The sequence below is a fragment of the Caretta caretta genome, chromosome 4, assembly GCF_965140235.1.
Source record: "Caretta caretta isolate rCarCar2 chromosome 4, rCarCar1.hap1, whole genome shotgun sequence".
Classification (NCBI taxonomy): Eukaryota; Metazoa; Chordata; order Testudines; family Cheloniidae; genus Caretta; species Caretta caretta.
In genome coordinates, this window is record NC_134209.1 from 51,231,500 (window position 1) to 51,245,762 (window position 14,263).

Consider the following 14,263-nt stretch of genomic DNA (forward strand, 5'->3'; position numbering starts at 1 on the left):
TGACTTGGGCTCATGGGGCTTGGACTGTGGGGCCGACTCATTGCTGTGTAGACTTCTGGGCTTGGGCTGGAGCCCAGGCTCTAGGACCCTGTGGGGTGGGAGGGTCCCCGAGTAAGTCATGAGAATCTTAGTGTCCGGCCCTCAGTTACCTCCTCGCAATAGCACTTGGTATACAGTATAAGGAAATGACTGACACTCTAGTTTTGTAGGTTCTAATTTTTTGAATTTCTGAAATTAAAAAAAAAACCTGAAAGGTGATTTAATCTAAACGTTTCCAAGTACCCCAGTCAGTGGAATTCCATTTCTATTGCATCTGTACGGTGATGCAGTTAGTAGTCATAGGGAAATTTCTTGGTAGGTGAATCTCTCATCTGTGGTAATCATCTCATACTGTGGGGTTGGATTTTTTTTCATGATGTATGATATCCATACTTGCTCACCCCCTTGGTCTGTTCAGGAAACTCAGAATATACCATTCTTTGACATAACTAAAACCGTTAGTTCCAAGAAAACCAGGCACTTCCTGGTTGATTTCACTAAGGTGGGGATGGCCAGGGAGAAGTTTCTCCATCTTTAAAATGGAAGTACAATTGGTCTAATACATGAGTGTTCTAAGAGTCCAATCCAGTTGAGGTACTGGCAACTGGGTATGTGCAGTATCTCACAGGAGATACTCAGAAACTCATAATCAGGCCCTTCATTTGTACAGCGCTTTGAAAGCCTAAGTTGAGAAAGGTAATGTAAACACATTTTTCTGGACATCACTCAATTTCCACTTTAGTTTTCCTGTTTACTTTTAAAGAAAGATTGCCATGACCACTTAAAATCCCACCAATGCCTGAATAAATGTTTAACAAGAAAATCAATTTTAAAACGTGTTTTACAAATGTCTATCACTTTCCAGTATTTGCTAGGGCTGTCAAGCGATTAAAATAATTAATCATGGTTAATAGCGTGATTTTAAAAAATGTATTGTGGTTAATCGCACTGCTAAACAATAATAGAATACCATATATTTAAATATTTTTGGATGTTTTCTACATTTTCAAATATATTGATTTCAGTTACAACACAGAATACAAAGTGTACCGTGCTCACTTTATATTATTTTTATTAAAAATATTTGCACTGTAAAAAACAAAAGAAATCGTATTTTTCAATTCACCTCATACAAGTACTGTAGTGCAATCGCTTTATAACGAAAGTTGAACTTAAAAAAGTAGAATTGTTTTATTTTTGAACGTAGTTATTTTTGAACAGTGTAAAATTTTAGAACCTACAAGTTCACTCAGTCCTACTTCAGCCAATCGCTCAGACAAACATGTTTGGTTACAATTTGCCCGAGATAATGCTGCCCACGTCTTGTTAACAATGTCACCTGAAAGTGAGAAAAGGCATTCGCATGGCCCTGTGGTAGCTGCATCACAAGATATTTGTGCCAGATGCGCTAAACATTCATATGTCCCTTCATACTTCAGCCACCATTCCAGAAGACATGCGTCCATGCCGATGACAGGTTCTGCTCGATAAAGATCCCAAGCAGAGCGGACCGATGCATGTTCTTTTTCATCATCTGAGTCAGATGCCACCAGCAGAAGGTTGGTTTTCTTTTTTGGTGGTTCGGATTCTGTAGTTTCCTCATCGGAATGTTGCTCTTTTAGGACTTCTGAAAGCATTCTCCACACTTCATCCCTCTGAGATTTTGGAAGGCACTTCAGACTTGTAAATCTTGGGTCAAATGCTATATCTATCCTTAGAAATCTCACATTCTTTGCGTTTTGTCAAATCTGCTGTGAAAGTGTTCTTAAAATGAACATGTGATGGGTCATCATCTGATGCTCCACACCTCGTCCCTTTCAGATTTTGGATGGCACTTATTCTTAAACCTTGGGTCATGTGCTGTAGCTATTTTTAGAAATCTCACATTGGTATCTTCTTTGCGTTTTGTCAAATCTGCTGTGAAAGTGTTCTTAAAATGAACATGTGCTGAGTCATCATTTGAGACTGCGATAACATGAAATATATGGCAGAATGCAGGTAAAACAGAACAGGAGACATACAAGTCTCCCCTAAGGAATTCAGTCACAAATTTTATTAACATGTTATTTTTTAACAACCATCAACATGGAAGCATGTCCTCTGGAATGGTGGCCGAAGCATGAAAGGGCATATGAATGGTTAGCATATCTGGCATGTAAATACCTTGCAACTCCGGCTACAAAAGTGCCATGCAAACGCCTAGTCTCACTTTCAGGTGACATTGTAAATAAGAAGCAGTCAGCAGTATCTTCCATAAATATAAACAAACTTGTTTGTCTTAGCGGCTGGCTGAACAAGAAGTAGGACGGAGTAAACTTGTTGGCTCTGAAGTTTTACATTCTTTGGTTTTTGAGTGCAGTTATGTAACAACAAAAAAACTCTACACTTGTAAGTTACACTTTCGCGATAAAGAGATTGCACTATAGTACTTGTATGAGGTGAATTGAAAATACTATTTTATCATTTTTACTGTGCAAATATTTGTAATAAAAAAATAAAGTAAGCACTGTACACTTTGTATTCTGTGTTGTAATAGAAATCAATATATTGAAAATGTAGAAAAGCATCCACAAATATTAAATTTCAATTGGTATTCTATTGTTTAATGGTGTGATTAATCATGATTACTTTTTTTAATCACGATTAATTTTTTTTAATCGCAGGTAATTTTTTGAGTTAATTGCGTGAGTTAACTGTGATTAATCGACAGCCCTAGTATTTGCATTAGCTGTCCCTATTTGTTTTGAGACGACTGCCTGAAACTCAGTCTGGAGAAGGAGGGAGTATTGCTAGTGGGATGGGGGAGACATCTTGGAGCTCTTGCTTGCCCAGTGGTAGCTGCCTTGCTTGATGGGTTTTATTCTAAGTAGGTTGATAAGCTTTGCAAGTTGTGTCCCTTTTGCCTTGTGCTGAACGTGGAAACTCGAGTTTCAAATCACCATTTCTGAAATACTAGAAGTCTGTGGCTCTTTCTTCAGAATGTGGTTCACTCCTCTCCCTAACTGAATTGCCCAGTACACATTCTTGAAAAGATGGAGGCAAAACCTTCTCATTTAAAGGTACACCGCTCTGGATAATTCTTCATTTGTCACTCAGCAGAGTGACTCGGGTGCCTTACCAGCAATAACTCCAACAAATATGATTTTAAGAAGCAAAACCAAAAAACATTTTATTAACAAAAAGATCAGCATTTCTTCTTTGAGTGACTGTATATATCCATTATACTGTAAGCCTATGCGCATTTCGTGCGCATTTCGAGTTTTCTCTAGCAGTACCTGTTGGGTGTAGCCCTGCATGCACCCTGGCTCCCTTGTGCTCTAAGCTGAGGGTATAAAGGGTGGAGCCACAGTGTCCATTCTTCAGTTTCTTCTTACCATCCATGATGGGAGCATTTCTGTGCTTTACAGCCTTTGTTCCTTGGTGAACAAAATTATTTATAGTTAGTTAATTTAACTAGGGGTATTCGTCTTGTCCTTTGGGCATTTCTTTTTTCTTTATTAGTTTTATTCAGCTACCACAGGAGTAGTCAATTATTTTCTGTCAAGGTTGAAATTTCTTGGTCAAGGTCCAGAGAAACATTTTTCACGCCGCCATGATGATGATAAGATTTTGCGATCCATTCAAAAGCATCTGGCGATGCAGGATTTGGCCTGCGTCTGCCTATTGAATACCCTGATATCCGTTTTACCTGGATAGAACAAAGCCTTTCTGGGTTTCTTTCCAGCATTTTATGTCCTATGAGGAACAAGGGAGAGGTCATCCTGTTACAGTACAATGACTCTGAATGGATTACCAGCTGCATTGTCATGTGTTGTTTCCAAAGGTGGTATGCCCCCTGGGAAGATGTCTGAGCATTCAACTATGGTGCACTCAGCCTCCATATGATTTGTGATTAATGTCCTTATTGTGGATATCTGCAGAGCAGTGATATGATCATCAATCCACAAGTTTGCTAGACACGATGCTGTTGTTGGCACATCAAGGGAAGATGTAACTGTGTGGAAAGCTGTCACACAGTTCCTCTGTGGTTGAGACTCTTATCCCCACCTTCTTTGAAAACAGCTTGGGAGTCACCTACAATAGAATGGACATATGTGCAATCACTCAAAGAAAAAACAGTTACTTGCCTTCTTGTAACTGTTTTTCTTTTAGATGTTTTGTATATGTGCATTACACAACCCAACACAACTCCTTCTCCAATGCATTAGAGTCTACCACCTGGATTCCGGTATGAAGGAGTTTATATCCTCAACTTACAGGGAAGCCAGGGGCATATGTGAGACTGCCTCTGTGAGTACTGCTTGGGAAAATTCTCTGGCACCAGTGCATGAGATGTGCAAACACACCTGTAGTGCAATGCACATATACAGCTCATCTCAAAGAACAACAACAGTTACAAGAAGGTAACTGTTTTTCTCAAATCCTTGAAGAGAGTCCCCCAAATATGACTTCTCTTGTAAGATACTTGTAAAGTCTCTGCTCCTCCGATCTGCCTTCTTCAAGAGCACTTTCAGGTCTTTTATTCAGCAGCAGTTACCCCATTGTTCAGATCTAGTTAGTATCTGATTTCCACACTTGTCACATTTTAGCTTTTAAATTAGCCCCATCTGGACTGGTTCATGCTTACAAGCAGCAGCTATTGGGGCGAGGAGTAGCTAATTGCTTCACAGAGCTAGTCTTTTTCTCCATCAGACTGGGGATAAAAATCTACTGCTGTTTCCTCATCAGGTAAAATAGCCTTTCTAAACTGGAAAAGAGGATTGGAAGACAGAATGCTTCAGTGATTTCGGGAAAAAGGAAGAGAAAGATCATAAAGTCCCATTCCATGCTCCATTCACATCACATATATATGCATCTGTTTATTTGTCTTTTTCAGATGCCTCCCATTGTGGCATCTAAGTACAGAATACGATCCCAAAGCAGGGAAGACTGTATAGTTAATTGGCAATGTTTCTAGGATCTTGGAAAGAGAGAAGGAAGGAATCCTCTCCCACTTAGGAGCTCTGTTCTCAGGGATCCTCAAACAAGAATAACTTCATTAGATATCTGTTCGTTTTCATGCAAATTCTCTGGGAGCACAGAAATCCAAGACCCTGGAAGGCAGGAAGACAAACGGGAGACAGATTTTCAAAAGTGATCATTTTATTTATATATTTGTTTGTTACAATAGCACGTAGGAGCCCAAGTCATGGACCAGGACCCCACTGTGCTAGATGCTGTCCAAACATAAAGAAAGTCTCTGCCCAAGCTTTTTACATCTAGAATTTGATATCCAGAGATGCTAAACAGCCGCAGTTCCCACAGAAACTTATAAAATAAGACCTTAGGAACATAAAGCTGGGCACCCATAATTAGAGGCTACTTTTGAAAATTTGGGCTAGTATTTCCATGTCTCCAATGTAAATGCTGAAATACATCTGTGGTTAGCTTCTGAGTGACGCTCATGACCTCTTTATTTCCTCTTTTGTTATTGTTGTTTTATTTATTATTTATTATATGTATTACAGTAGTGCCTCGGCAGTCTAACTGAAATCAGGAGTCTATTGTGCTAGGCAATGTACAAGCATAGGCTGCGACACTCCCGCCCTGAAGAGTTTAATTAATTGTGGTGCAGATGCTTTTTTGCTTTGTTTTGTTTTGTTTTGGATAGTGGGAATGAAAAACTGGATCTGTGGGCTTTTTTTCCTCTCCTGAACATTCCCTGTGGTTCAAATTAGTCTGTGTTGCCTTTTGTATTAGTAACTGTGGTTGCATTTATTATATTAAGCAAGCTCATAAATGCTTGTCATCCACATGGCCAGGAGGGCACAGTGCCAATGTGCTATAGCAGGCTTGACCTGGCTAATGCTTTTGGATCGATGCCCCTCCAGCATATTTTTTCCATGCTGCGAGAGTTCGGGATGCCTGAAAACTTTCTCCAACTAATCCGGGAATTTTATGAAGGTTGCACCACCATCATCCGCTCCATGGAAGAAGGGAGGCCTGAAATTCCTATCTGTAGTGGTGTGAAGCAAGGCTGTCTCCTCAGCCCCATCGTGTTCAACTTGGCCATGGAGCCACTCATTCGAGCAATCTCCAGCAGGCTAGGCAGTTTCAGTGTGCATGGCAACAGCATGAATATCCTGGCCTACACAGATAATCTGGTTCTGATTGCAGACAACCCTGAGAGTCTCCAACAAATGCTCAATGTCACCAGCCAGGCTGCCAACCAGATGGGACTCCACTTCAGTGCTAGGAAGTGTGCATCCCTGCATATCGATAGCAGTAGAAGGGACTCGGTCCAGGCAATGCCATGTCAGATCCAGGGTGAACCCATGATCTTCCTCAAGGACAGGCAACCATACCAACATCTCGGTATGCTGACTGGTTTCCGCATCTTGCAGACACCTGAGGATACCATCCTACGAGATGTGGCCAGGATTGACTCCTCCCTACTGCCACCATGGCAGAAGATAAACACCTAGAACACCTTCATGATGCCCCATGTATCTCATTCGTCCTGAGGGGATCTGTCGTGGCGAAGGTACCTCTTAACAAGGATCCAAAACAGACAGCACCATCAGGCAGCTAGTGAAGAAGTGGATGTTTCTTCCCCAGAGTGCAGCAATGAACTGGTGTACATCTCATACAGGCAGGGCATATGGGTGATCTATGTGATGGGTCCCTCATATGGGTCTCTCATATGGGTGACCTATGCGATGTTCCAGTGATCACTCATGCCTTCAGTATTCTGATGTGCCTGGACTCCATGGTGAGGAACACTGCAGAAAGTACTATGCAGGATGTCATCAAAAAGCAAATTGCCAGGACCCCTCCAACCCAGAGGTCACCACCTACCTTAGTGGGTCCCTGGAAGGAGAATTTGGAAGAGAAGGGGGAGATTTCGCTTCATTCCAGACTCGTGCCCACAATGCTTTGTGATGACTGGAGAAGCATATCGGCTGTCACTGGATGTGGTGCATGGAACACCAGGAACTGGGACTCCTGGTGCCACAGGTGAAGAATATAGAGCACACACTCTCATCACTCTGAGAGTTAGAACCATTCTGTAGAGAACCCTGAAGGATGTCATCTGCTGCTGAAAACCTGAAACAGAAGCCGGACCAGGACAAGGCCTTCAAGGTGACGTGCAAGTGGGACTCCAGCAGTTACTTCCTACCCGGGGGCAGCTTCACCCAATTTGCCAACCAGAGGTTCATCCGCAGAGCCTGGCTCAACTGCATTCCGCTGAACGGAGCCGTCCATCATGGAAATCGGGACAAGCGATGCAGGAAGTGCGGCTATGCCGAGACACTACTCCATGTCCTGTGTAGCTGCAAGCCCCATTCTTCTTCGAGTGATTGCTCATGTGCATTCCACAGTAGGTGTGCGTGCTTGCCACGTGCACCAGCGCTGGAAGTTTTTCCCCTAGCAGTACCCGTAGGGGAGTGCCCCTAGTGACCCCTGGAGTGGCGCCTCCATGGCGTGTGTTAGGATATAGATATTCAGGCCTGTCTGTAAAGGCCTATACTCTAAGAATTTAGGTGTATTCTTATCACTTGGCTAGTTATAGAGGTATAAAAGAAAGAATCAAAATCACTGTCTGCCGGTGTAAGGTCCTTCTCTTACTGTGACAGTCTGAGGCCCTGTGCTTAGGCTAAGATCTTTGGCTAAGCAGCAGAGGCAGCCATAAGCCGGGAAGCGAATGGTCACATCCTCACATTCGAAACTAGTCACATTGAAAGAAGGTGCTATTGGGCTGTTAGGAATACAATCCTGTCCTGATAATGCCTGTCGCCTCCAGAGAAAGGGAAGTGCCTAGAAGATGTAAAAGGAAACTTAGTTTGATAGCATCCTGTCTGGCAAGAACTCACTTATCAATAGCTGGGATGTGAAATCCTCATTTCTTTGTTGTTCTGTCACTGTAGTCCCCATTTCCATATTGTTTGTCTGTATAATCTCTGTCTGGTTCTGTGATTGTTTCTGTCTGCTGTATAATTAATTTTGCTGGGTGTAAACTAATTAAGGTGGTGGGATATAATTGGTTAAATAATCATGTTACAATATGTTAGGATTGGTTAGTTAAATTTCAGGAAAATGATTGATTAAGGTATAGCTAAGCCGAACTCAAGTTTTACTATATAGTCTGCAGTCAATCAGGAAGTGTGTGGGTGGCAGGGAAATGGGAACAGGGAATGGGGGGTGGGGAAAATGGAATCATGTTTTGCTAAAGGGGGAAATGGGAACAGGGAATGGGGGTAGGGAAATTGGAATCATGTTTAGCTAAGGGCAGGAATGGGAACAGGGCCACAGGTAAGGCTCTGTGGTGTCAGAGCTGGGAAGGGGACACTAAGGAAGGAAACTGGAATCGTGCTTGCTGGAAGTTCACCCCAACAAACATTGAATTGTTTGCACCTTTGTACTTCGGGTATTGTTGCTCTCTGTTCGTGCGAGAAGGACCAGGGAAGTAAGTGGGTGAAGGAATAAGCCCTCTAACAGCGTGGTATAAGGGACGCTGTGCGCTCCCACCACCCGCAGTTTCTTCTTGCCACCAGTGAAGGTGCATCGGAACTGCTCTGCTCCAGGTTGGCTGCGGCTTTCCTTTTGAACTCTTGTTTGTTCATAATTAGTAGTAACTGTAGTTTAAAGTAGATTAGTTTAGTGCGCCTGGGTCAGGGCAAGCCCCATGCCCCGGGCTTTAAGTCATGCGACACTTGCAGGTGGCCGATGCCAGTGAGTGATCCGCGCACGGACTGTTTATGCTGTCTGGGGGAAACGCAGCTCAGCGATCGCTGCAAGATTTGCAGATTCTTCAAGCCTCGGACCAAGAAGGAAAGGGACATTCGGCTCCGAGCTATTCTGATGGAGTTGGCGCTGACCCCGACTCCAGTGCACCGCTCAGAGTTGGCACCGAGCCCCACGGTGTCAGTGCGCAGTGACCCTTCGGTGCCTTCCGCCAGTCGGCACCACTCCCCGTCCACGGAGCATGCCAAAAAGGCTAAGAAGAGGTCTTCTCTGCCAAGACACCAGAGCAAGACCGGGGGAAAGACTAGACCCATGTTGGGCAGTTCTCAATCCCCGTTGGCCTCCAGCCCCCCCATCTCTAAGAGGGCAGAAGTAATTTGTGCCCGCCAAGGGGCATGCAAACCTGTACACCCACCCTGCCCCCAACTCCCTGGTGGTCGAGTTGGTCAACCACAGGGAGAGGCAGGGCCAACCAGCCCCTACTCCGAAAAATAGAGACTCACGGAGGCTGGACTTATTCAGAAGAAAGGTTTATTTGTCCTCGAGTTTCCAGTTAAGAGTGACAAACCATCAAGCCCTCCTGGGGCGGTATGCGTTCAATTTGTGGGGCTCTCTGCCCAAATTCAAGGACTCCCACCAGGAGTAATGCAAAATGGAGTTCAAGGTTCTGATGGAGGAGGGTACAGCAGCTGCCAGGGTGACCTCCAGGCAGTGTCGGATGCTGTGGATATGGCTGCAAGGTCTATGGCCTCTGCAGTGTCTATGAGGAGGGTGTCATGGATCCGACTGTCTGGGCTGTCCAGCAAGGCACAGAACTCTTTGCAGAACCTTCCATTCGATGGCAAGGCCCTGTTTGCGGAACAGATGGATGTGAAATTGCATGGCCTGAAAGATTCCTGCACAACACTTAAGACACTTGGCCTATATGTCCCGGCTCCAACCAGGACCAAGTTTAAGCCTCAGCAGACTCCCACCCACTCTAAATATGAGCCCCCTGATAAAAAGTCACGGGATTATAAGAAATGCCCGCAGAGGCAGTTCTGGTCTGCCCCCCAGCCTGGGCCTTCCGCAGGCAAACAGGCAGGAAAGCGTCAGTTTTGACAGGGTGCCTGGGGGCGACTTACCAGTTCATACCAGGGATTCACCCGCAATAAAACTTCCCTTTTCCAACCATTTGTGTGCTTTCCTTCCAGAGTGCTTGCAGCTGACCTCGGACTGTTGGGTCTTCAACACCATGTCCAGGGGCTACACCCTCCAGTTTACCTCTATCCCATCCTGGGGGACCCTTCTCATGAGGCCCTGCTTGAGCAGGAGGTGGGGCGGCTCTTGGCCTAGGAGCAGTGGAAGTGGTGCCAGCAGAGTTCAGATGCAAGGGGTATTACTCCCGCTATTTCCTTATCCCGAAGGCCAAAGGGGGGCTCAGGCCCTGAACCAGTACATGGTAAAGCTCAAGTTTCGCATGGTCTCTCTGGCCTCCATCATCCCCTCCCTGGATCCTGGGGACTGGTATGCCGCCTTCAATCTGTGGGACGCGCACTTTCACATTTGTATATTCGCAGGGCACAGGCATTTCCTCTGTTTCACGATTGGGCAGGAACACTATCAATTTACAGTCCTCCTGTCTGGCCTGTCCACTGCTCCTAGGGTGTTCACAAAGTGTATGTCTGTGGTGGTGGCCTGCCTCAGACATTGGGAGGTTCAGATCTTCCCCTATCTTGACAACTGGCTGGTCAAGGGTAGCTCCAGGTCACAAGTACAGGATCATGTGGTGCTCCTCCTGTCCACGTGCGCCACCCTGGGCCTGTTGGTGAACGACACCAAGTCCACGTTAGTCCTGGTGCAGCCCATAGAGTTTATCGGGGCAGTCCTGGATATGACATCAGCCAGGGCCTCCCATCCACCAGACAGATTCAAGATCCTAAAGGGGCTCATCAACACAGTCACAAGGTTCCCCGTGACCACGGCCAGAGTGTGCCTCCAGCTCCTGGGTCACATGTTGGCGTGCACATATGTGGTTCACTACGCCAGACTCAGGATGAGGCCCCTCCAGCTCTGTTTGACCTTGGTGTTCCCTCAGTCCAGAGACAGGATGGACAAAGTCCTCACTGTACCTGAACCGGTGATCACCTCCCTACAACGGTGATCCTCCCAGGGAAACATGCTCCGCGGGGTCCCATTCAGGGGCAGGCCCCCATCGGTGGAGCTGGTGTCCACTGCCTCGGATCTGGGGAGGGGAGCCCATGTGGGGAATGTTCAGATGCCAGGTCTGTGGTCCACACGGGACCTTGCCCTGTATATAAACATCAAGGAGCTCAGGGTGGTCCGGCTGGCATGCGTGGCCTTCTGCTCGCACCTAGAGGGCAGAGTGGTCAGGGTTCTCATGGATAACAGGGCCTCGATGTTTTACATCAACAGGCAAGGTGGGGCCCGCTCCTCTGCCAGGAAGCCCTCAGGCTGTGGAACTTCTGTATAGCCACGAGATTTGCCTACGAGCCCACCACTTACCAGGCGCCCGGAACTTGTAGGCGGATCGCCTGAGCCGAGACTTCTCTCAGCACAAGTGGTCACTACACCCAGAGGTGGTGCATAGGATTTTTCAAGACTGGGGAACTCCCCAGGTGGACCTGTTCTCGACGAGGCAGAACCGACGGTGTCCCCACTTCTGCTCGGGGGAGGGGGAGGGTGTTGGGCATGGGCGCCATCTCCGATGCCTTCCTCCTATCCTGGTCGGGCCAGCTTCTCTATACCTCCCCCCCACTCCTCCCGATCCCACTGATCGTCAAGGTCTTGGAGAAGATAAAGACAGGGCCTGGGTCCTCCTGATTGTCCCAACATGGCCCAGGCAACATTGGTACAGGACTCTCATGAGCCTGGCAGTCACCCCACCATGGCCATTGCCATCCCGCCCGGACCCGCTCTCCCAGGACCAGGGCTGCCTCCTCCACCCCAACCTAGCAGCACTCCACCTCATGGTGTTGCTGCTCAATGATTAGGCCAGAAGGAAAGGACATACTTGGAAGGGGTTCAGCGCATCCTCCTGAAAAGCAGACAGCCCTCCATGTGTCGGGCCTATCTGGCAAAGTGGTCTTGGTTTTCCCAGTGGGCAGCTGTTCGGGATGTTTCACCCGTGGCTCCAATCCAACTCATTTTAGACTTCCTCCTTCGCCTTAGAGCCCAAGGCCGAGCACCCTCGTCTGTCAAGGTGCAATTGGTGGCCATATCATCCTTCCGCCCGCCGGTGCAGGGACACATGGTATTCTCCCATGCTATGACTGGCCGATTCCTTAAGGGATTGCATCGTCTTTTCCTGTACGTTAGGCCCCCAGTTCCGGGTACTGCTAGGGGGAAAATCTTCTGGCACTGGTGCACGTGGCAAGCACGCACACCTCTTGTGGAATGGACATGAGCAACACATCTCGAAGAACAACAGTTACGGAAAAGGCAACTGTCTTTTCCAGAGTCTGGCAGCTGCACCTCAACACCATCCAAGACCGACTGGTCAGAGCCATCCCGCCACCCGTAGGGAAGATTGCCGTGAACGCTACCATCCCCAGAGTGGACAGCCAACTGCAACTGGACATAGGCATCACCAACAAGGACCGGAAGAAGATCATCATGGTGGATGTCACAGTTCCCTTTGAAAACAGGACCCCAGCCTTCTGTAATGCCCGATCTCGAAAGCTGGAGAAATACAACCCTCTGACCGACACCTTGAGAACGAGGGGCTATGAGGTTCGATCTCGGGCGCTGATCGTCGGAGCCCTGGGTGCATTGGACCCAAGTAATGAGAGAGAGAATGTGGAATCGGTCAATGCTGCGCTCAGCTGATGCAGCAACTTATGGTGTTAGATGCCATCAGGTAGTCGAGGGACGTCTACCTAGAGCACATCACCAGACAACGGCAATACCAGGAAGGATGCGCTGGAGTGCCGATGAGAAGTGCAGTCAGGAAAGTAACTGAAATACTTCCCTGATGGATTGTATTTTCTAAATGGACAATCTACCCTAAATTCTCAATTACTGAGGGACAATCTTCACTCATTGCTATATTTGCTTTCCACAACCAACTCTCTGTGTAACTTTTCATGAGTGATGTACCCAAATACTTGGATGCTAATATCTAAACTGTATTGTTAACTTTATTCACCTAAATTTGGGTTATTGCTGATTATGCACTATATGTATTTTACAACTTTTAAAACAAACTTTGTGGATAATCTAAGCACTATACCCAGATGTATAGACACTCTTTCCATAACCTGTGTATTATATATATTTTTTAACATTTCCTTTAAAAAAAATTTATTTCCCCATGTTAAGTATCCTCACACCTTCTTGTCAACTGTCTAAATGGGCCATCTTGATTATCACTACAAAAGTGTTTTTTCTCTTGCTGATAATAGCTCGCCTTAATTAATTAGCCTCTTATGGTTTGTATGGCAACTTCCACCTTCTCTGTATGTAAATATATATATATATATATATATATATATATATATATATATATATATAATCTTCTTACTATATTTTTCATTCTATGCATCCAGTGAAGTGGGCTGTAGCCCATGAAAGCTTATGCTCTAATAAATTTGTTAGTCTCTAAGGTGCCACAAGTACTCCTGTTCTTTTTGCTTATATAGACTAACACGGCTGCTACTCTGAAAATTTTTTTAAAGTTACTAGACTACCTGTGTTTGCAGCTTATGCCTCACTGAGGTGAGTAGAGTGTGGGAGAGGTGAGTTTACACCTTTGCAATAGCTGTTAATTGCCAGGGGACAGTTTTCTGTGAGGAGGTAAGATTTACAGAGCATCAGCAGTTTCACTGAGTGGCTCCTTGCAATAGAGGAGAATATAAACCATTTTTAAAATGAAAGATTATAATCCGAGGGAAGCTGCAGTGGTGGAAAGACTCAAAGATCATGGCCTCCAGGATTTTCACACATGCAATTTTCCATTCACACTGCTCAACAGTAATGAAATGGTTCAGGAAATTGAAACTTGAAATTGTACAGTTAGAGGTTTTTGACAGGACCACAGTGATCTGATTAGAGTTTTTTTTTTTTTTAAATATTTGAAACCTTGATAGAACAGGAACCTTATTAAACCACAAAGTCAAATTTTAAAACTACATGTAATAGCTGCACTGGAGAAAGCTTGTTTTGGGTGATTCCCCATTTGAATAAGTACAAATGCAGGTGATTAGAGAGACTGTATAATGGAAAGAAAAGGTTGAAATTCTATACTGAGTTTTCACTCACCATGTGGAGTTTCTTATTGACAAATGTAATAGCATGAGCAAAACCAATGGAGAAACTTGTCTGTGAATTGGTCTTCCCACCTTTATTCAAATTACGGTACTTTTTACTTTCCATACCTTACTGAAGGAAAGATTGACAGTGATTTGTTGGTGGCATATGCATCATAGCAATTTCACTCATATCTTCCATAACTGAATGAGAGAGAACATTTCCCCCCATATTCAGAGGCAGATGTATGGAT